Source organism: Canis aureus, chromosome 13 (genome assembly GCF_053574225.1).
Source record: "Canis aureus isolate CA01 chromosome 13, VMU_Caureus_v.1.0, whole genome shotgun sequence".
In the NCBI taxonomy this organism is placed as follows: domain Eukaryota; kingdom Metazoa; phylum Chordata; class Mammalia; order Carnivora; family Canidae; genus Canis; species Canis aureus.
Window position 1 is genome coordinate 40,806,313 of NC_135623.1, and position 20,857 is coordinate 40,827,169.

Here is a 20,857-nt window from a genome sequence, read left to right on the forward strand (position 1 = left end):
GTTACATAAACAGAGCATTTAGAAAAATGTGTGGGGCATTTTTTTTTTTAAGTCTGTTAATTTTATCACCTTTACACTGCAAGGACAGAGATCAGTCTCTCTCCCTCTGGCACTTCTTAAGGATCCGAGAACCATAGTCCCTTCTCTGTTGCTTCTGTTAATGAAAACAACATTCTAATTTAGGACTCTTTTGGTATCGCTAGTTTCTCATTTTCTCCTCTGCCAGGATATTATCAAGGAAGGATTTATATCACATTTTTTTACCTGAAGGCACTCAGTTTTGTTTTATTTATTTATTTTTAACAGAATGAATTGATCAAATCACCACTCATAATTGCCCTTCAGGTGGATCAGATACATTTACTGCATTTATGTATTTGGAAATTCAGATTGTAGAACACCCCCACCCCCCAACCCTCAGCCCCAAAGCCTCCACTCCAGCTGAGGAGAAACATCAGTTGGCACCGTAGGGGTGGAAAGACCATGCCCACCTTTTAGGTGTAAGACAAGGGATCCCACCTGAATGATCCCTTTGGAGAAACGGGGAAAAGGAGTTTGTTTTAGTTTCCTTAATCTGCTTCTGGACCACAAAACTCCTCTTGTGGAATTGAGCCATTAGATTTTAAGTTTCCAGTGAAGGTAGTTCCTGGAATCCTTTCCAAGTCCCTCCCAGTTAGATCAGTCAGGATGGACTTGAATTTTTTTGCTGTCACAAACAACCCCCAAATTCCAATGCCTTAACCCACAAAGGTTTATTTCTCGTTCATGCTGCATGGTTTGCCAGTGGACCCTGCTCCAGGACACAGGCTAACAGAAGGTTCTCCACGCTCACCAGCAAAATGAAAAGAACATGGAAAATCGTAACGTGGCTTTTAAATATTTTTGCCCCAAAGTGACTAACATCACATCTGCTCACCTTTCACAGACACACCTAATTGCACGGTGGGGCACCCATGTGCCCAGAATGAGGAGCACCATAGTGCTTTACCCCACCCCTTACGGCTTCCACGCCTTGACTGCATTATCACACCTTGACTCTGTTCTAATTTGTTAGCTTCTCCGCCAGCATTTGGAACAGGATGTAAGTCCATTTCACTTGGCTTTGCTTCTAACTTAACAACATTCCTAATATTATCTGAAACCTGTGGGGAGGAATGAAGTTCCTTAACCTTACCAATTAGCTTTTTTTCAACCCCAAGCTTGCTTGAAACAGGCGCCTTTGGCATTGCCAGAGTAAGCTTTGTTTTTTCCTTCCAAGTTCCCCCTCACCCAGCCCCCGCCTGGGTCTAATTGTAAAAATGCATCTGCATGTTTTAAAAGCTCATTATGTAAATGTATCAGAGTCCATATCTATCAACAGATAATTAAGAAGACTATATACATATTTATGAGTTTGCTTAATATTGCTTTAATGAGGAGGTTTGCTAGAAATACCAAAGCAAAGAGGCAAGAAGAAAAATGATCCTAACAAAGATGGGCACAAGTTTGGAGCATTTCTTGGTAATCCTGAGATCCCTCAGAACACTCAAAGGGCACCTCAGATTTCCTGGTAGCTAACCATAAATGGTAGGGGAAGCTGGGGAGACGAGTAGACAATGTCACTCGGCATTCTGAAAATAGGCTATACTTTTTTTTTTGTTTGTTTCAAATAACAGTTATTCAAGGAGCCAGTGTCTCATGTTTCCACCACCTGCAAAAGCAAGGTCGCTGTGGGATGTGGTCTGAAAGTGTGACATGCAGCCCCCAGCTGATTCACAGACTGCAAAGACAGAGCCACTGCTCCAGCCCATATGTTTTCCTCAGGGTGCCTGGGTGACTCAGTGGGTCAAGCGTCAGCCTTCGGCTCAGGTCATGAGCCTAGGGTGCTGGATGGAGCCCTGAGTCGGGCTCCCTGCTCCATGGGAAGTCTGCTTGTCCCTCTCCCTCTCTGCCTCTCCCCTACTCCCATCCATACACTCACTTCTCATGTTCTCTCTCTCTTTCTCAAATAAATAAAATCTCTTAAAAATAATTTTTTTTTTTTTTTTTTTTAAAGAGGAGCTTCCCAGGAGAGGAGGAAAACCTATATGTATCCCTCTAGCAGGCAAAGCCCCCCAGGTCCATGGCTTAGTGAGGAGAAGGTGCTTTTGCAGAGACATGAGTAACCTTGCCACAGGCAGATGAAGCCTAGTGCAAGGACACAGGTGAGGTAAGTGGAGCTTCGGCTAGAATTTACCCAGGCCCCTTTGTGTGGCACACAGTCTACACAGCCACAGAGGCAGTCCTGTCCAGAAAACTCCATGGGAGCGACTGTCACCAAAAGCTGGCCTAAGTCTAAGAACAGAGGCCCCTTCTTCATTCTATCGACAAACATGTCCCTTTGATTTATGCAAATGGTGGCTCAACCCCACCTTTTGAGCTTCTCTGCTCTACTTCTCCTCACTGTCAACACACATTCCATTGGCCAGAACACAGTCATCTGGCTCCACCAAATTACAAAGAAAGCTGGGAAATGGAGTCTTACTAGGTGACTAGAAGGAAAAGGAAAAAGTGTTCTTTCTTTTTTTTTTTTTTAAAGTGTTCTTGAGCACAGAGCACCATCTCTGCTGTCCCCCATCTGCTCATCCGTGTCACACCATGTCCCTCATGCAGAGAGCGCAGACCTCATCCCAAGTGAGACAACCCAAAGACCACCCAACGACCACAGCCAGCCTGAGGGCTAGGATCTCGGTGATGTGGTGCAGTCCTCGTCAGGTGCAGATGTGCCTCCCTGTGATCTGGTGACCTGTGAACTAGAAGACAAGTCATCTTCTTGCACCACTCCCTACACATCAGTGGAGTAGGAACAAGATATCCAGAATTAAACCTGCCATTCAACAAAGGAAGGAATGGAAGAAGCAGTCCTTGCCCTGAGCGATTCTGAAGTTTCTTGATTCAATCTAATTCTGGTTTCTGGGCTCACTGCCTTGTCTGTCACTCTCTCAGGCATGTCTGAACGAGATGCTGACAAGTACACTCTTCTTGGAGGCCCCGCAGCCTCAGGACCTGGATTCCTCCCGGAGCAAGTTTAGAGGCTGAGATTATTTTACAACTTCAGCAAGACTTTTTTTCTTTTAAATTCAGATTTGTAATTTCTTTGGCTTGAATGTGGTAGATCTTGTGTTCCATTTGTGTTTGGTCAGTACTGTGTGTCAGGGCTTATATCCACATCCATGCCTAGATATAACTCCAAAAGATGATTTATGTCTTTGTTTCCTTACACCCCCCAATTGGTCTCTTTCTCTCTCTTTCTCTCACTCCTCGCCTCCCCCCACCCCTTAGAGAATGTCACAAATCACATCTTTCCACATTCCATTGGCCAGAACTCATTCACATGCCCACTTCACTACAATGGAGGCTAGAAAATAAGGTCTCCTTATGTGTTTGAAAAGAAAGAGAAATGGGGTTTAAATCCTCATCATGATTTCTTCCTCATCTTGTCTGGGAGTTGGTTATATCCTGGTTGGCAGCCTCCACTCAATGCACATATTTAGAGCAAAGTAGGACATCTCCAGAAGAAGAGGGTATTGTTTCTAGAAGAAAACAGGATAAGAAGTAGAAAAATGGTGGATGATTCCAGCCTAGATAGAGGTTAAGTATTTGGGGGGCCAGGTAAACCTAGAATGAAATCTCAGCTTCAACACTTACCAGCCTCGGCTCCCTGGGCCTCAGTTGCCTCATCTGTAAAATAGAGGTAATAACCGTACTTCCTTCAAGATAGTTGTAAACTTAGACAACGTTTGTCACACACTTGGCACAATACCATGCAGAAGGAAACAATGATAGTGTAGAAGGTACAAGCCTCAGGCCAGATACCCAGCGGTACAAGAAATGTAACTTAAATTTCCTGTGTCTGATCTTCATGTCTTATTAAATCTCCCTTTCCTCTGATAACAGAAACTTAATCTCAGTCAATTCATCGGCTCTCCCAGGATCTTTGTAAGTTCCAGGGAGCTAATGTGGATCCAAAAATGGCAGGGGTGAGAGTGTAGGCACTTGCCCTTCCATATTGTTCCTCATCTATGGTGGCAGCTACTTTGCATATTATTCAGTCTTTGTTCTATTTGGGTCACAGCTGTGCCCTTGCTTGTTCCCAATCACCGAGCATCTGGAGATCTGCCAACTCTGGGTTACTCCACAGTGCACCAGAAACACTATTGTCCAGGTCATTCCAGGACCCCAGACACCTCTATGAGGTTGCCTTGGGTTTGTCTGTCTTGACTCATTGCACCTTCTTTTCTCATACTTATCGGCTTAGGGACTTCTGGAGTCTTTCCACCCCCTGGCAAAGAAGCTCAGGTACTTTTTGTTCTTGGTTCTCCGATCCTATCTGGAAGTTTCATCATTTGGCATCAACAAACTCCCTTCTTCCCATGACTCTATTCAGAAGAAAGGCCCTAGTAGTCTCTAAGACTAAGATGTCCAAAATAGTAGCCACTAGCCACATTTGGTCATTCAAATTTAAATTGGTAAAGTCTGCTAAATTAATTATACTAGTCACATCTCAAGTGCTTAGGAGCCATATGTGCCTCGTGGGTACCATTTTGGAGAGCACAGTTTTTACTATAGAACACTTCCATCATTCCAGAAAGTTCTATCAAATGACAGTGGTCTAGGATCTCTTTGTTGTCTGGCCTTCCCATCCTCCTCATCTCAGAATCTTTATCTGGCCTGGTGGAGAAGCCCAGCTCTTACAAGATCTTTCAATCTTAGAACAAACCTCCTTCATGTCTAGGCCTACGTCATGAAACTCAAAAGCCAGAACTGACTCTCTTATTCTCTATGTTTAATGGAGTCATCTCTTCTCTGAAGCCTAGAGATTGGGTTGACCTTGTTACCAATAAAGTGACCAACTGTTTAAGTTTGCCAGGACTGACAGGACCCTTACTGGGACATGAAGTTTCAGTCTGAAAGCCAGGAAAGTCCCAGACATTCCAGGAGAAGTTGGTCACCTTAGTTATAGAGAACCTTGGCTACCACGGGCTGTGAGGAAAAACATCAGTCTCTATATCTCAAAAGTTACTTTAATTCTGAAGCTAAAATTAATCTAACTCCAAAGTTAGACTTGGATATTATATTTCCTCCTCTCTTTCTAGAAGCATTCTTTGTCCCCATAGTCCGACCCCTTTCCCCTCCCTTGTCCCACGAATTCCCTGGATTTAATTGATTCTGCCTAGTATTTATAAGATGTAGATCTCCAGATCACCTTTCCCCTTTGCCACCCGCTAGGGGAACTGTTTGAGAGTCTGATATTTCACCCCCTTTTCAAGGGAAAACTATTGATCCTGAGGTCATTTGAAGAGTGAGCCACATAAAAGACTTCTGCAGGGCAAACTACGAGGGCCAGCTCCAAAAAACCCCTTTAAGCATTAAACTCAGACCCTCAGTGGATTGTTAATAGCTACCTCTTGGCCCATTTCTAACTCAATAGTGACAGTTTCAAACACAGAAGCTATTGTAGAGCTCAGCTGTAGGAGAACTGCTGTCACTCACCCGCCGACTGCCTTGCCCCTTCCATCCTCTCCCTGACATGTGCTTGCCCTGGCTTATTAGTTTGTGTGAACTGCCTAAAAATACCTTGATAGCAGCAGCTCAGAGGGTTAAAGGAGAAAAAGGAGCCATTTGGTAAGAAGACAAATGTTGTTCTTTCTCTTGATTACTCCCCTCAGTGAAATTCAGACCCATGGAGACACTGGCGTAAGTTCTGTCGGAGATTCTGACCCATTAACATGATTTGTGCTGTTCTCTGCTCCTGGAAAGCCTCTCTTCCCCCATTAGCCTTAACCTATAAGGTCCAGTGCAAGTACAACCCCATCCAGGAAGCTGTTCATGATTCACACTGACCAAATCATGTGTCTCAACTGCCAGTATGACAGATTGGAAGCATAAAGGCTTATTATATAACCTTACCCCAGACTTGAAAGGAGGATACCAAAAAAATGCCTTCTTAACAAACACTTCAGGTACTTAAAAAACAAACATTCACCTAACCAAAGAGGTAAAGGATCTATACCCTCAAAACTACAGAACACTTCTGAAAGAAATTGAGGAAGACACAAAGAGATGGAAAAATATTCCATGCTCATGGATTGGCAGAATTAATATTGTGAAAATGTCAATGTTACCCAGGGCAATATACACGTTTAATGCAATCCCTATCAAAATACCATGGACTTTCTTCAGAGAGTTAGAACAAATTATTTTAAGATTTGTGTGGAATCAGAAAAGACCCCGAATAGCCAGGGGAATTTTAAAAAAGAAAACCATATCTGGGGGCATCACAATGCCAGATTTCAGGTTGTACTACAAAGCTGTGGTCATCAAGACAGTGTGGTACTGGCACAAAAACAGACATATAGATCAGTGGAACAGAATAGAGAATCCAGAAGTGGACCCTGAACTTTATGGGCAACTAATATTCGATAAAGGAGGAAAGACTATCCATTGGAAGAAAGACAGTCTCTTCAATAAATGGTGCTGGGAAAATTGGACATCCACATGCAGAAGAATGAAACTAGACCACTCTCTTTCACCATACACAAAGATAAACTCAAAATGGATGAAAGATCTAAATGTGAGACAAGATTCCATCAAAATCCTAGAGAAGAACACAGGCAACACCCTTTTTGAACTCGGCCATAGTAACTTCTTGCAAGATACATCCACGAAGGCAAAAGAAACAAAAGCAAAAATGAACTATTGGGACTTCATCAAGATAAGAAGCTTTTGCACAGCAAAGGATACAGTCAACAAAACTCAAAGACAACCTACAGAATGGGAGAGGATATTTGCAAATGACGTATCAGATAAAGGGCTAGTTTCCAAGATCTATAAAGAACTTATTAAACTCAACACCAAAGAAACAAACAATCCAATCATGAAATGGGCAAAAGACATGAACAGAAATCTCACAGAGGAAGACATAGACATGGCCAACATGCACATGAGAAAATGCTCTGCATCACTTGCCATCAGGGAAATACAAATCAAAACCACAATGAGATACCACCTCACACCAGTGAGAATGGGGAAAATTAACAAGGCAGGAAACAACAAATGTTGGAGAGGATGGGGAGAAAAGGGAACCCTCATACACTGTTGGTGGGAATGTGAACTGGTGCAGCCACTCTGGAAAACTGTGTGGAGGTTCCTCAAACAGTTAAAAATAGACCTGCCCTACGACCCAGCAATTGCACTGCTGGGGATTTACCCCAAAGATACAAATGCAATGAAACGCCGGGACACCTGCACCCCGATGTTTATAGCAGCAATGGCCACGATAGCCAAACTGTGGAAGGAGCCTCGGTGTCCAACGAAAGATGAATGGATAAAGAAGATGTGGTTTATGTATACAATGGAATATTACTCAGCTATTAGAAATGACAAATACCCACCATTTGCTTCAACGTGGATGGAAGTGGAGGGTATTATGCTGAGTGAAGTAAGCCAGTCGGAGAAGGACAAACATTATATGTTCTCATTCATTTGGGGAATATAAATAATAGTGAAAGGGAATATAAGGGAAGGGGGAAGAAATGTGTGGGAAATATCAGAAAGGGAGACAGAACGTAAAGACTGCTAACTCTGGGAAACGAACTAGGGGTGGTGAAAGGGGAGGAGGGCGGGGGGTGGGAGTGAATGGGTGACGGGCACTGGGGGTTATTCTGTATGTTAGTAAATTGAACACCAATAAAAAATAAATTAAAAAAAAAACATTCTATTGCTATAGAAGTCACACGCTATACAAGTCACCCATTTAGAGTGTGCAATTTGGTAGCTTTTAGCATATTCCCAGTTGTACATCACCACAGCCACCACAATTTCAGAGCACCGTTATCATTCCGCAAGGACACTCTGGCCTTTAGTTCACACCCGCCTATGCCCATTGCCCCTGCCCAGCCCTGGGCAGGCACTCGTCCATCTCTGTGTCTGCAGGCTTACCCACTCGGGACATTTTGGAGAAATGGAATCACACAGTATGTGGTCCTTTGGGACTGGCTTCTTTCACTTAGCATCATGTTCTCAAATTTTGTCCATGTCGTAGTGTGTATGCCGCTGCATTTCTTTTTATGCCTGAGTAAGCTTCCATGATATGGATATGCCACATTTTATTTTCCCATCCATCAAAGCATGGATGTTTGGGCTGTCCTACCACTTAACACTATTGCCTCATATAAACAACACTACTGTGAACATTTGGGTACAAGTTTTGAATAGACGTAGGTCTTCATTTCTCTTGGGGATAGGCCTCGCAATGCAATTGCTGGGCCACATGGTCATTCCATGTCTGACTTCCTTTTTTTAAAATATTTTTTTATTGGAGTTCAATTTGCCAACATATAGTATAACACCCAGTGCTCATCCCATCCTTGTCTGACTTCCTGAGGGACCGTCACACCATTTCCCACAGCAGCTGCACCATTTTGCATTCCCACCTGCAGAGTATGAGGGCTCAGATCTCTCTACATCCTCGCCGACACTTGCAATTACCTGCTTTTTAAAAATTCTAGCCATCCTAGTGGATGTGAAGTGGTATCTCATTTTCATTTTGATTTGACTGGTGCAGGTGCTTCTCATGTTCACTAAGGTTTGGAAACCTTTGATACGCCTCTCTGCAGCAGGGGCTGGAGTTCACTGTCGATGGCCCCTCCTAGATGGGAAGCTCCCAGCAGTTCTGGACCACATTACATGGCTGCCTGGCTCCCTCTCAGTGATTGCCCCGGGCCTGGCACATTGTAGGTGCTCATAAATAAAAGCTAATAACTACTGAAGCCTTGCTCTGTGTCAGGCATAGGTCACACAAATTAATTCATTTCATTGTCGCAACAACCCCATGAGGTTGGCACTATCATTACCACCATTTTACAGAAGAGTTAAATAAGTTGCCCTTACGTGAACCAGGTCACACGATGTCAAACTGGTCTGCCTGCCTCCTGCAATACATAGCTACTGTGTAAGTATGAAGCAATTCATCCTTTAATGAATTTGAAACTCTGAAGAAAGGAGGAGATAGCAGGCTGCAGACGCTGGGCTCACTCTACCATCCATTTGACTGAATGGCTGTCTTTCAGAAAGAACTGGAAATCTGAGCTGCCTTGCTCCTGAGTGACATCGAGACACTTTGCAAAACCTCGATTCCCAGTGAAGGACATAGTAAATTTCACAGGCATGCCTTTTTTAAAAAACCCAGTAGGCACTAATCTTGATGTCACCAAGCCCACAAGGAAGTATTTATGGTGGAAAAAAGGAAATAGAGATTCATTCAGGTAGAGACTCAGGAAAAATGCATGTATTCCAGGGATGCGGTAGCAGTGAGGTTGAAAGGTAGAAAGAGGTCTTTATACCTCTGAATTGAGCTATTTTGTATCATATGTCTCCTCTTGAGAGTAAACATGCTGAAGATCGGCTTCTAACCACCAACATAATTTTCTGCCTCCTGTGCAAAGTAAACCCTTCAACATATCTTACCAAGCAGGGCTGCTGAGCACTGGTATCACAACTTCCACAAATTAGAAAAAGTTGCTCCTTCAGTCTGGGCCAGGTGCATGGGTCGGTAAGCTGAGCATGGGCTGGACTGCAGCCCACATCAGCCCACTTGGCCAGGCATCATTGCGCAGTGTCCAACCTAAACAACTATATATGGTAGCCCCTACTACCAAGCACCTTACATTCCAGAGAGTAGGTAACTCTCTGTATACTAGAGTCTAACCCTGGTGAACATGCGAATCTTGGTGATTAAGGAGATACTTACTATAAATCAAATCATAAATTGTTAAAATCTCTTAGCTCTTTATAATCCAGATGAAAGAAACAACCACAGGAGCCAGCAACAAATGACTGATAGAGCTTTGTCTGACATAACAGAATATAAAGCCAACTAAACCCAGACATACAGAATCCAAGCCAATGCCATCCTTCAAAGCCAAGCTCATTCATCTTGACTTTGGTGCCTTATCCAGGAAGCCAGAGTGCCCTTGGAGTCCTGAAAGAGAGAATATGGCACCAGCAGAGAACTGAAGGTTTGCAGCTCAGGATGGCAGGCAAGCTGCTTACCACGGAGCCAGACCAACTTCCAGCAACACATCATGCTTCTCAGGCCTTGATGGAGCCATCTAGGGCACAGGCTTTGTGAGGTAGCCCCACAGAGGTCCTGGCCAATGGCCACCACCACCACCACCACCAAATAATGTCTTCCTCAAAGCACTCCAGGAAGTTGGCCACAGGGAGTGGGAGAGGGTGAGAAGCTGTATGAGGTACCCAAGCATCTGTCAGAGGAAATGATGACAAGGAACAACACCAACTGCTCTTTGCGTCTCTCCAAATGCCCAAGCCTACTGGTACACAACTTTGAAGAATGTGGCATGGTGGCGGAATAGCAGTATTCAGAGAGAGAGAAAGACAATGCCTGGACAGAGACCATGTGCTACTATGTGCAGCACATAAGCAAAGCACAAATCTAATAACATTACCAATTATTAATTTAAAAAATGAATAGTTTATTATTATAGGTTGTTAAGCCTGTGCTATGCTCTTTACTCCTCTTATCTCACTTGCATTATTAAGGCACGCAATAGTCTTCAGAGGTGAGCGTTAGTCATGTAAGCTTCTCATGGGTGAGGACACTGAAGCACAGAGAGGGTATATAATTTTCCCAAGATCACACAGCCTGTAAACAGTGGAGCCTGGATATGGAGCCCTGCAGTCTCATGAAACTCAAGCTCTTGGCTGCAGTCCTATTTTGCTTCTCCAATGACCAGATAGTTATTTGATGATGTGAAGCCATAGTGGGTCTTTGGAGCCACTACGATGCATAGTAGGCATGCTGTCCATCCAATCATCGCTCCATCCCTCCATCTGTACATACATACATTCATATGTACTTACACATCTTTCCAAGGAATATTTATTGTGCTCTGCTCTTTGTATACATTGCTGTATTTAATGTTACTAACAACTCCAGTTTGCTGGGAACACAACATGGTTCCTACCCATGGCAGATGGTTTCCCAGAATGGCTGCGATATCTTTTAACCATCACAATGTTTCCAATGAGATTCCGTCAACCTTCTCATATATAGGTGGACCCTGCTTACCCTCAGCTTGAATCTGGGCGGTCAGTGATGCTTGCTCTGCTCAGTAGACGTATTCTGAGATTTCAAAGCCCAAGGTTTAAGAGGATTGGCAGCTTTCACGTTTCTTACTTCTTAGTGGCCATGTAATTAGCCTGGCCACCCGACACGGCCATGTTGTGAGGAAGCCCAAGTGAGCCACGTGAGGAGAGCATAGCCACATGGAGGAGCACTAAGGCACCAGACTTCTGGGGAGAGTCTTTGGAGCTTTCAGTCTCTTTTAATCAGGGTTTTCCGAGAAATGGAACTGATGGCATATGCGTGTGTGTGTACACAGTTTGTATATACACACAAACATATAAGAAAAATTGATTTACGGAAATGGTTCACATGATGATGGAGCCTAGCAAGTCCAAATCTGCAGGGTGGGCCCGCAGACTAGAGATCCAGGGAAATGCAGATGTTGCAGTTCAAGTTCAGACACCATATGGTGGACAATGCCTTCTCGCATGGAGGAGGTCCACATGTTGTTTTATTCAGACCTTCAACTGATTGGATGAGGCCAACCCGCGTTATAGAGGGCAATCTGCTTTACTCAAAGTCCACTGATTGGAATGTTGATCTCACCCAAAAACACATTCACAGAAACAGCAGAACAATGTTTCACCAAATATCTAGGTGCCAAAGTTCAGCCAAGTTCACAGATTAGATTAACCTTCACAGAGAGCAGTTGAGTGAGCCTTACTGATATCATGTGGAACATAAGAACTAACTAAATTCCTGATTCACAGAATCACGAGAAATAACAAATCCTTGGTCACAAGCCACTGAATCTGAGGGCTGTTTGTTATGCAGAAAACCGCCCCCACAGAACTTCTAATTTAGCGGCCTTCAAAAACAAGTAAATAAACACACACAAGTACCATTATATGTTTAATACACATTAAAATGGAAAGAACAGAATTGTTCCATCACTGCATGTATGAAACACCTGCCAGGTAAAACGCCCCTAGTAGTGTCAGGACACTGACATCAGAGTCTCCCTTTTCATGTAAGTCATGTAAGCTTCTCATGGGTGAGGACACTGAAGCACAGAGAGGGTATATAATTTTCCCAAGAGTCTCCCTTTTCTAGCCTCTGGTTTGAGCTTGAACTGATAACCAGGCAAATCACTGCACTCTCTGGACCTTGGCTTCTCCATCTGTGAAATGGGCCTGATAGCACTCATCCTCCCTGCCTTGTAGGCTTTTGCAAGGCAAGAAACAAAAGTGCTATGATTGCTGAAAAGTCCTTGGCAAACTACATCACAGCCAGATAAATGTTCCCTTGTGCTAAAATGCAAAATTGCTTTATAATTTATTGCTGAAATGGAAACATCTGGCCCAGGAAACTTGAAGGAAGCAAGCAACCTTTCTGACCAAAGCAATTTCATCTAATAGCTGGTCTCTGGAGTCTCTTGCTTCAGCTCTGATTTGTCCATTGCTCTGAGTTTTATTTTGAAATATGTTGGGCTTGCTTTTTTGGCACGTCTGTTTTTCTATTTTTACTTTTGATGGGAATAGAGCAAGAAAACCTCATAAATGATAAATATCCATTGTTGGGCATTCTGGCTGAGGTATAGAGGATAGAAATCTCTCCACGAATCTATTCACCCATAAACCTTTAATTCTAGTTACAGGGCAAACTGGAGTGAGCCAGCATTGTATAGATTTTTATTAGCAACCTCCACAAGCTGCAATTAGTCTACAGATGAATGTGACTTCCACCTGGGTTATGAAACAGCAAAGCCAGGAGTCAAATCCAGCTATGTCTTGTCCCTGTTTCAAAACTCCCTAGTGATTCCTCCATGGCCCCTGTATAAAAAACCAGCTCTTTGGCACAGCACTGAGGTCCTCCATGATCTGACTGTTGCTTACCTTTCTCACCCCTCACATCCTTGGGCTTCATGATGTGTTAAAGGCCTTTACATAAGCTCTTTCCTTCTACCGAGTACAATGTCCCCCTTCTATCTTTGCTTCACCAATTCCTTCAGCCTCTCATGTCTAACTTCAGATGAGCTCTCTTTGAAACATCTCGAAAACAGCAAGACTGGGTTTGGTGTCCCTCATCTGTGACCACTCAGCACCTTACCTCTAAGATAGTGGCAAATTAAGATTTCCAGGAAGTCAAAGGCACAACTCATAAAACAAATCCTGAGCCTATTTCAAAGATTTATTTACCTTATTTACAGGGGAACCAGCAGGGTGATAAAGCTGGATAAAAGGGGCATATGAGAAACCCATTATTACGCACCCAGTGAAAGACAGAATGCTGACCTAAGAGTGGTAATTTAGAGACAAACAAAATGTAAGATAATGGATAATGTCCTGTAGGTGATAAGATCATAACCCTTAGGAGATGGCTTTTCCAGTGGACGGAAATCATCTATGTCTCTACCAGACAAAAATCATTTTGCAACTTAGCAATTTCCTGCAAATTAAGATCTAATTTTTCAAAGTCTAGACCCTAAGCAGTCGTAATAGCCAAATTAAGGGTATCAGGTGGCCTTTGGGCCAGCCTATTGGACAATGCTTTAGTATGACATTGAAAGGCATGCAGTCGTTTTTCTGGATGATTCTTTTTTTTTCTTTTTTTAACCACTAGTATTAACACTCTCTATTGTAGCTACTGATCATCTTGTCCAAAATTCCCAGCAATTGAAAGTTTCTTAGGGGCCAGGAATATGTTTTGTTCACTCTTGTAGCCTCCAATCTTAGCTCAGTACCTGGGAAGTGGTAGGCACTCAGATGATTGTCATTGGATGAATTAAAAGCTCTTCTCTTGGAAGTTAAAGTGCCTCCACCCAGGAGCTTTTCAATTTCTCATCGATCAGGTTACAGGTGACAAGAAATCTGTGTAGTGACCCCAGGTCACAGCCCAGATGCCTCGCCCACCCCAGCCAGCCTCCCCGCGACCCCAGTGGCCCCAGCCCCTTAAGCACGGAGGCCTGACTGTCACAAGGATGGTCAGAGGCAGAAGGCTGAGTGAAAGAAGCTCGCCTCCTTCCCCTACAGTCTCCATTCCAGAATCAGGTGGTCTCCCTGGAACCACTCCCACCCAAGGTGGTTTCTCCCTGCCGGCCCCTGCCAGCAGGTTGGGCTGGAAAGCACAGCCTCTCTAGCTGGCTGCCTCACTTCTTGGTGCTGCTCTAGAGAGCACAGGGGCTCATTCTATTCCTGGAGTCAGCTCCCCAGGGGCAGTTGTGGGATGGTAGGCACAGAGCTCGTCTTTGGCAAAGGTGTAGAGGGCAGCCAGGTTTTCTCACAGATAATGAGCCCACATAATCCAAATCAAGGCTGATTTATGCACTTAGTACTTGTTGCCAGCATGGATACACTGCCCTGTTTGTGGCTTGTTTTTATTAGCACAGGAGGCAGGTGAGGCTCACTCAACTAGATGGGGGAGGCGCGGAGGCAGGCCTGATTTTCAGGCCAGATTTGGGGTCAGGAAAGGTCTGGCAAAGGGAGATTTGAAACAGTGTGAGTGAGAGGGGCTTTATCACTTCCCATCACACCTGTGTCAATCTTGTGGGGACCTTGGAAAGATTTCAGAGAAACAGGGAGTTCCTGGGTTTGGACAAAAATAAAATAAAACACAGGCAAGAGTGTGAGATTCCTTTGGCAAAGGGTGGGCTCCCCTGAGCCCCTCCCTGGGCGCTGGTGGAAGGTGGTTTGGGTACGTGAGAGAAAATAAAGAACAACACAGCAACAAAGGCTTCGCATGTTCTTAGGAGCAGGGTGGATCCCTGAAAATGTAGGAAGTGGGTGCAGTTTGCCCTTAGAGTTCCCAGTTTCTTATTTCCGGGCCTCCTCCCTCCATGGGGGACCCCTACCACCACCGCCCTACTTTCCTCTCCCGCTTCCAAAATGCTGCTGTGAACCATTTACTCCTTTATTGCAAACTGAAAGCTAGGTGCTCTCTCTCTCTTCCTTGGAATGGTATTCACACTTCAGCCTTTTCTCTTTGAAAAAGTAATACAGTGGCCATATAATTTGTCATCCATCCAGGAATATTTTTAGCGCTCTTTAAAATTACACCAGAACAACAGGAACAAACCAGAACTGTCCCAGAAGAATCCTGGGCAAACCAGACCTAAGGCAGGTCATCTTAGAAATGCAGGGCCTTGTCTTCTGTTGGAGGATTTGTGGGCATTCCTGGGCAGGTGTAGAGGGGTTTCTGATACTTTCCAAAGGGGAGGGGAATAGGAGGAAGGGGATGGGAGCAGGGATGTATTGGAATGTTCCCAGTTGCCTAACAAAGTATCCAGCTATGATTGGCTTAAATTAAAGAGATTTTTGTGTAAGATTTTTATTTATTTAAGAGAGAGAGAGAGCGAGAGCGAGCACACATGCATGCAAGTAGGGGGAGCAGCAGGCAGAGGGAAGAGGGAGAAGCAGACTCCCCACTGAGCAGGGAGCCGATGTGGGGCTTGATCCCAGGACCCTGAGATCATGACCTGAGCCAAAGGCAGATGCTTAGCTGACTGAGCCGCCCAGGTGCCCTAAGAGATTTATTTTTCTCACATAACCACCACCCTGGTCCAGAGGGAGGTGGTTCCAAGCAGGATCAGTGGCTGTACCGTGTCAGGACTTCTCTGAGAATCTCTTGGCACCCTCCCTCATTATTGCAAGAGGGCTGCCAAGGCTCCCTACATCATGTTTCAACAAAAACACAAGGAAACGTAGGAAGAAGGAGATGCAGCTTTTCTGCTTGTCCTTTCTTTCCTCACAAAGATTTTATCTGCCCAGGATTACCCCAGCAAAGTTCCCCTCCGGTTTAATTTACTGATACTGGGTTATATGGCATTGCCAGCCTTGCAAGAGAAGCTGTGAGAGTGAGAACCTGCATTTTCTGCCTCTGTGGTAAATCCAGGTTTTGCACATTATTGGTAATTTTAGTAGTAAATATATTATTAGTAATTACTAAAATTAATGTTATGAAATTAAAATTAGTATTATTAGTAATTAGTGATTATCACTTACTCCTTACTCCCAAATCCTTATAGGTTCTGTGTGATTTCTTTCTTCTTTCCTTTGTCCACTTGCCCCCTCAGCCACTGTATATCGGCACAAAAGGGCTTATTTCTTCGTCTTGATTGGCCCAAACTGTGTCTTGCCTCAGGACCTTGGCGCTTGCTGTTTCCTCTGCCTGGAATGCTCCTGTCCCAGCTCCTCTCTTTTCAAATTTTAACTCAAAGAAGCTTTCCCTGGCCACGCTAATTAAAGCGCCCCTCTTCTTTTCTGTAACAGCACCCTAATGATTTCCCTCCCCAGGTTTAACACTGACATTATTGTCTTACTTGTACGAGTATGTCTCTCCTCTAGCCCCTGCCTCCCTGAGATCAGAGGCTTTGTTCTTGATTTATCCCCTTTTGGCTAGAACAACGCCCAACACATAGTAGTTGCTCAATAAATTTGCTAAATGCTTAAGTGGTTTTAAGAACTAAGGCCTACATCCAAGTCTGAGCTGCTCAGTGCCCTGTGGTCGTATAACCACCTCGGAGCACAGCTAGAAAACACTGGTCTGGTCTAACCTCCATGTTTTAAACATGAACATGGGGCCAAGAATTTTCCCCCTTTGAGATAGTAGAGTGAATTGGTAACCAAGGTGAGGCAAGAACATGAGCATCAGAGACTAAATATTCCAGGTACAAGCCAGATTGCCTTTGAGTAGGCCTTCGAGCTACCCTACCTCAGTGTCCACACTTGTAAAAATAGGAGTTAGGCCACTTCCCTCACCAAGTGAGTTTGGGGTTGACATGAGAACAGGCAGGCAGGAGAGTCTAGTGTGGGACCTAACTGACAGGGGTGTTCAGGGAAAGATAGCTTCCGGGTGCCTGGGTGCCTCAGTGGTCGAGTATCTGCCTTTAGTTCAGAGTGTGATCTCGGGGTCCTGAGATGGAGTTCCGCTTCGGGTTCCCTGCAGGGAGCCTGCTTCTCCTTCTGCCTGTGTCTCTGCCTCTCTCTGTGTGTCTCTTTCATGAATAAAAAAAAAAGGGGGGGGGGGATAATGCATGACAAGCTCCCCACAGAGTTCTTGACCTAAACCTGGGTTCAGTAAGGTCAGCGATTTACATCAGTGTAGACAATTCTAGACAAGATTTCAAAGCCAAAGAATGAGAGATAGGGGTATAGTTCTCAAAGGTGGGTAATTTTGCTTTCTCTGCTCATCCTTTTCCCTTTTGCAGGTGAGAAGCCAAGTAAGATCCAGCCTGTCCTCAGCCTTTATGCCCACCCCATTTCAAGATGACCTCAGGCTACAGAGTTTGAAACTTGGTCTTGCCCGGAGTCCAGACGTTTCCATGTCAGCCAGCAGAAACGGACCATGAGAACACCCTACGGCCTGTATTTGCTGCCTGTTTCTCCGGATGCCAGCGAAGAAGGCCTTCTAGTAATGGGATCAGTAACCCGAGCAAGAGCACTGAAAAGGCAAGTCTGAATTTATCCCCGCCTGTCATGTTCCAGGGAACACTGAAAGCCCGGTAATGGGAAGCGCTGCCTTCTCACAAGTCCCCGGCCCACCCCCTGCTAGGTGCTATTATTAGCACTGATATTAATAAGTGCTCCTGACACGCAGGAGAAGTTCAGAGTGCTGAAGAGCTGCAAAGCGTGCCAACACCTCAACGGCCTGCCTCTGGCGGCCTGCAGGCCCGGGACACAAGAGCCGAGGCCCAGATGGCAGAAAACCCGGGCCTCGGGAGGGATCACTGCAGAGGGATTTTCCAGGGAGAGAAGGAGAGACAAGACTTGGCCCCTGCTGTCTGGTCACCAATCTCGTTCGGAGAGCTATTCTCGGAAAATCATTGAAGAGATGATAAAAGATAAGGAACAGTCCGCTCTGAATGTCACCCCTACTGTCCTGGAGCCTTGGGGGAAGAGGGTGAGCCGTGTCCAGCCTTGCAGCTAACTAAGGTCAAGCTGGGACAGAGACTGTTCCCCAGAGGCTGCTCCTTCTTTCTTGTACATTATTATTATTATTATTATTATTATTATTATTATTATTATTTTAAGATTTATTTATTTATTTTAGAGAGCAGGGGAGAGAGAGAGACAGTGAGAATACTCAGACTCTGCCCTGAGCATGGAGCTAGATGTGCAGCCCTAAGAGCGAGACCTGAGCTGAAATCAAGACTTAGCACCTTAGCCCCCTGAGCCACCCAGGCACCCCTCTCTCTTACTCGTAGAAACACAGCTTTCTGAGTTAGCAAGGAATTCTTAGAAATAAGATCCTCGAGCAGCAGCTAGTAGCCACCATGCGTCCTAGACTCCATGACAATGAGTGTGGTCACCTGGCTGAGCTCTGGCCCACGGCTGGGAGCAGAAACCCTGTGGACAGCTTCCAAATCACATTTTTATTTTTGTATGGAAGCACCACACTTACATTTTTTTTCCTCCCTCCTCCTGTCACTGGCTGGGGTATGGCACCAACGAGAGCACTGGTCTTGGACCAGAGAAGGAAGCCACACGTTGACAATGGTAGACCTCTGTGGCAGCATCTGGTTCCAGCAGCCCTAGACCTCTCATCTTCCCTTGGTCCGCTGGATGGAAGAAAAACTTTTACCCTATTTAGGCCGTGATATTTTAAAGCCTCTTTCTTACAGTAGCTTATCCCATACCACATTCACAGGCCCTGGCTTTGGACTCAGGTAAATGTTTATAGACGTGCCCTCAACCTTGCCCCCCTCTCTCTCCCTTGCTCACTGGGCTCCAGCCAAACTGCCTGCTTTTCTCTTCTGGGAGCTCATTAACTTCTTTGTCATCTCAGAACCTCTTCCCCTTGTATGAGTTTGCTGGGGCTGCTGTAAAAAGTATCACGGGCTGGGTGTCTTAAGCAGAAATTCACTGGCTAATCGCTCGGGAGGCTGGAATTCCAAAATGAAGGTGTTGGCAGAGTTGGTTCTTTCTGAGGCTGTGATGGAAGAATCTGTTCCATACCCTCTCCTTGGCTTGTAGATGGCTTTCTTCTCCCCATGCCTCTTCATATTGTCCTCCTTCTAGGTGTGCCTCTGTCTGAATTTCCTGTTTATAAGGATACCAGTCATATTGTTTTAGGGCCCACTCCAATGACCTCATTTTTACTTAACTACCTCTGGAAAGACTATCTTTCTCCAAAGAAGATCACATTCTGACGTACTATGAGTTGGGACATGTGAATGGGGATGGGAGAGACACAACTCAGACCATAACAACTTCCCCTTAGAATATAAACTTGCTTTACTTGATACATAGAAATATTCAGTCCTTACTGAATGAAATCAGTATATAAATATTCATAATTTCTATTACATAATCAATTAGAAATATTTAACCAGCATATCTATGCTTCTATACAGTTGACATTAATTGATATTTACTTGATAGTTAATAATTCATAAAAATAATATTCTGGAATTATGGAAAGATCCCAAAATGCAATTCAAATAATTGGAGAAAGATTACAGTAAGTTCAGTATGATTTTAATGTTGATTTTATTTTATTAACATAAAATTTGGTCATTCATAGATGGGATTTATAATAATCACCAAATATCAAGAATGTTTGTTTTTATTCTAGTCTAAAATAACTTGAGGGTTTGTTTTAGTAATGTGCCCAAAATAGGATTTCAATAAAATGAGAATAAAAACAGATAAAGTGGGATTAAGCAAAAATAAAAAATAAAGCAAATGTTCTGGCCATCAGAGAGTCACTATAATTGCTCTACTAGAGCATAAAATTTATATTTAAAATTTTGTGCAACATGGCAGCAGATACAAACATCATTGGAAACAATGGATTTGGAATATTTTTTCAAGAGAAAGAAGTTTTTTTACCTTGTAGAAAACGCAGAGAACTTTCCAGAGGGTGCAATCTGTAGGGCACAGTTGCCCATTGGATCATTCAGTGTCTTCCCCAACAGTTTCACCAAGAATTCAGAATTTAAGCTCTTTTTCTTGTACCCAGCATTATAAAAGTCAGGCAACAATATTAAAAGACAATTTAGTGACAGTAGTCTTTGAGGTGTGTGGTATAGATATGAAAGCTTCCACGCAAGAGCACTGAGAATATATAGATGAATAAATAGATACCACATCTCTTCAATTCCCTCCTTAAATCTCATCTCCTTTTCACTGGGCTCTTTGCAGGAATGGGTTCAAGTGCAGTGGTTAAAGGAGTCACACATCTGGGTTTGAACACCACCAATTCTGAGAGCCATGTGATGTCAGGTCAGTTACTTACGTATAAAATGAGGGTGATTATAATGCTTATTTCAAACGTTTGTGGTGAGGATTAAATTGTGGAGGCTGAGAAAAATCAAGGCCATTCCACCTCAAGTTTAGCATTAGCACAAGTACAGCCATCTAAGGCCCCTGTGAATAAGAGCTGAACTTTATGGGAAAAACTGCACAATGTCTTCAATGTCCTCAGCAGGTAATTCCATATCAGAAAGACAACAGAGCCCACTTCCATGGTAGAAAGTCCCATATTAGAATGAGAACAGAGCTCAATGCCCTTGAAAGCCCCACATCAGAATGTAAACAGAACTTGAGAAATTCCTCCATCCCTTCTGAAAATCCCCTAGACCAGCCTATAAAAAACCCAGCTGTAACCCACTTCGGGTCCAAGTCCCTGCTCCACTGAGTCGGGTATACTTGGACCCAAGCTCGAGCTTGCTAATAAACCCTCATGCGCTTGCATCGGTGTCGGCTCCTTGGTGGTTTCTCGGATTCGCAATCTTGGGCACAACATTTGGGG

General features: G+C 44.2%; 1 long non-coding RNA gene across 3 annotated transcripts in view; it reads left to right on the forward strand.

Annotated features, from left to right (window-relative positions):
* LOC144282328 (uncharacterized) overlaps window positions 1–20,857 on the forward strand; it is a 36,375-nt gene that overhangs the window by 12,250 nt on the left and 3,268 nt on the right. For all 3 annotated transcript variants that reach the window (XR_013350750.1, XR_013350752.1, XR_013350751.1), the window contains exons 5-6: window positions 17,313–17,553; window positions 20,248–20,328. This is a non-coding gene — a long non-coding RNA (uncharacterized LOC144282328). The remainder of the gene's footprint in view (window positions 1–17,312; window positions 17,554–20,247; window positions 20,329–20,857) is intronic.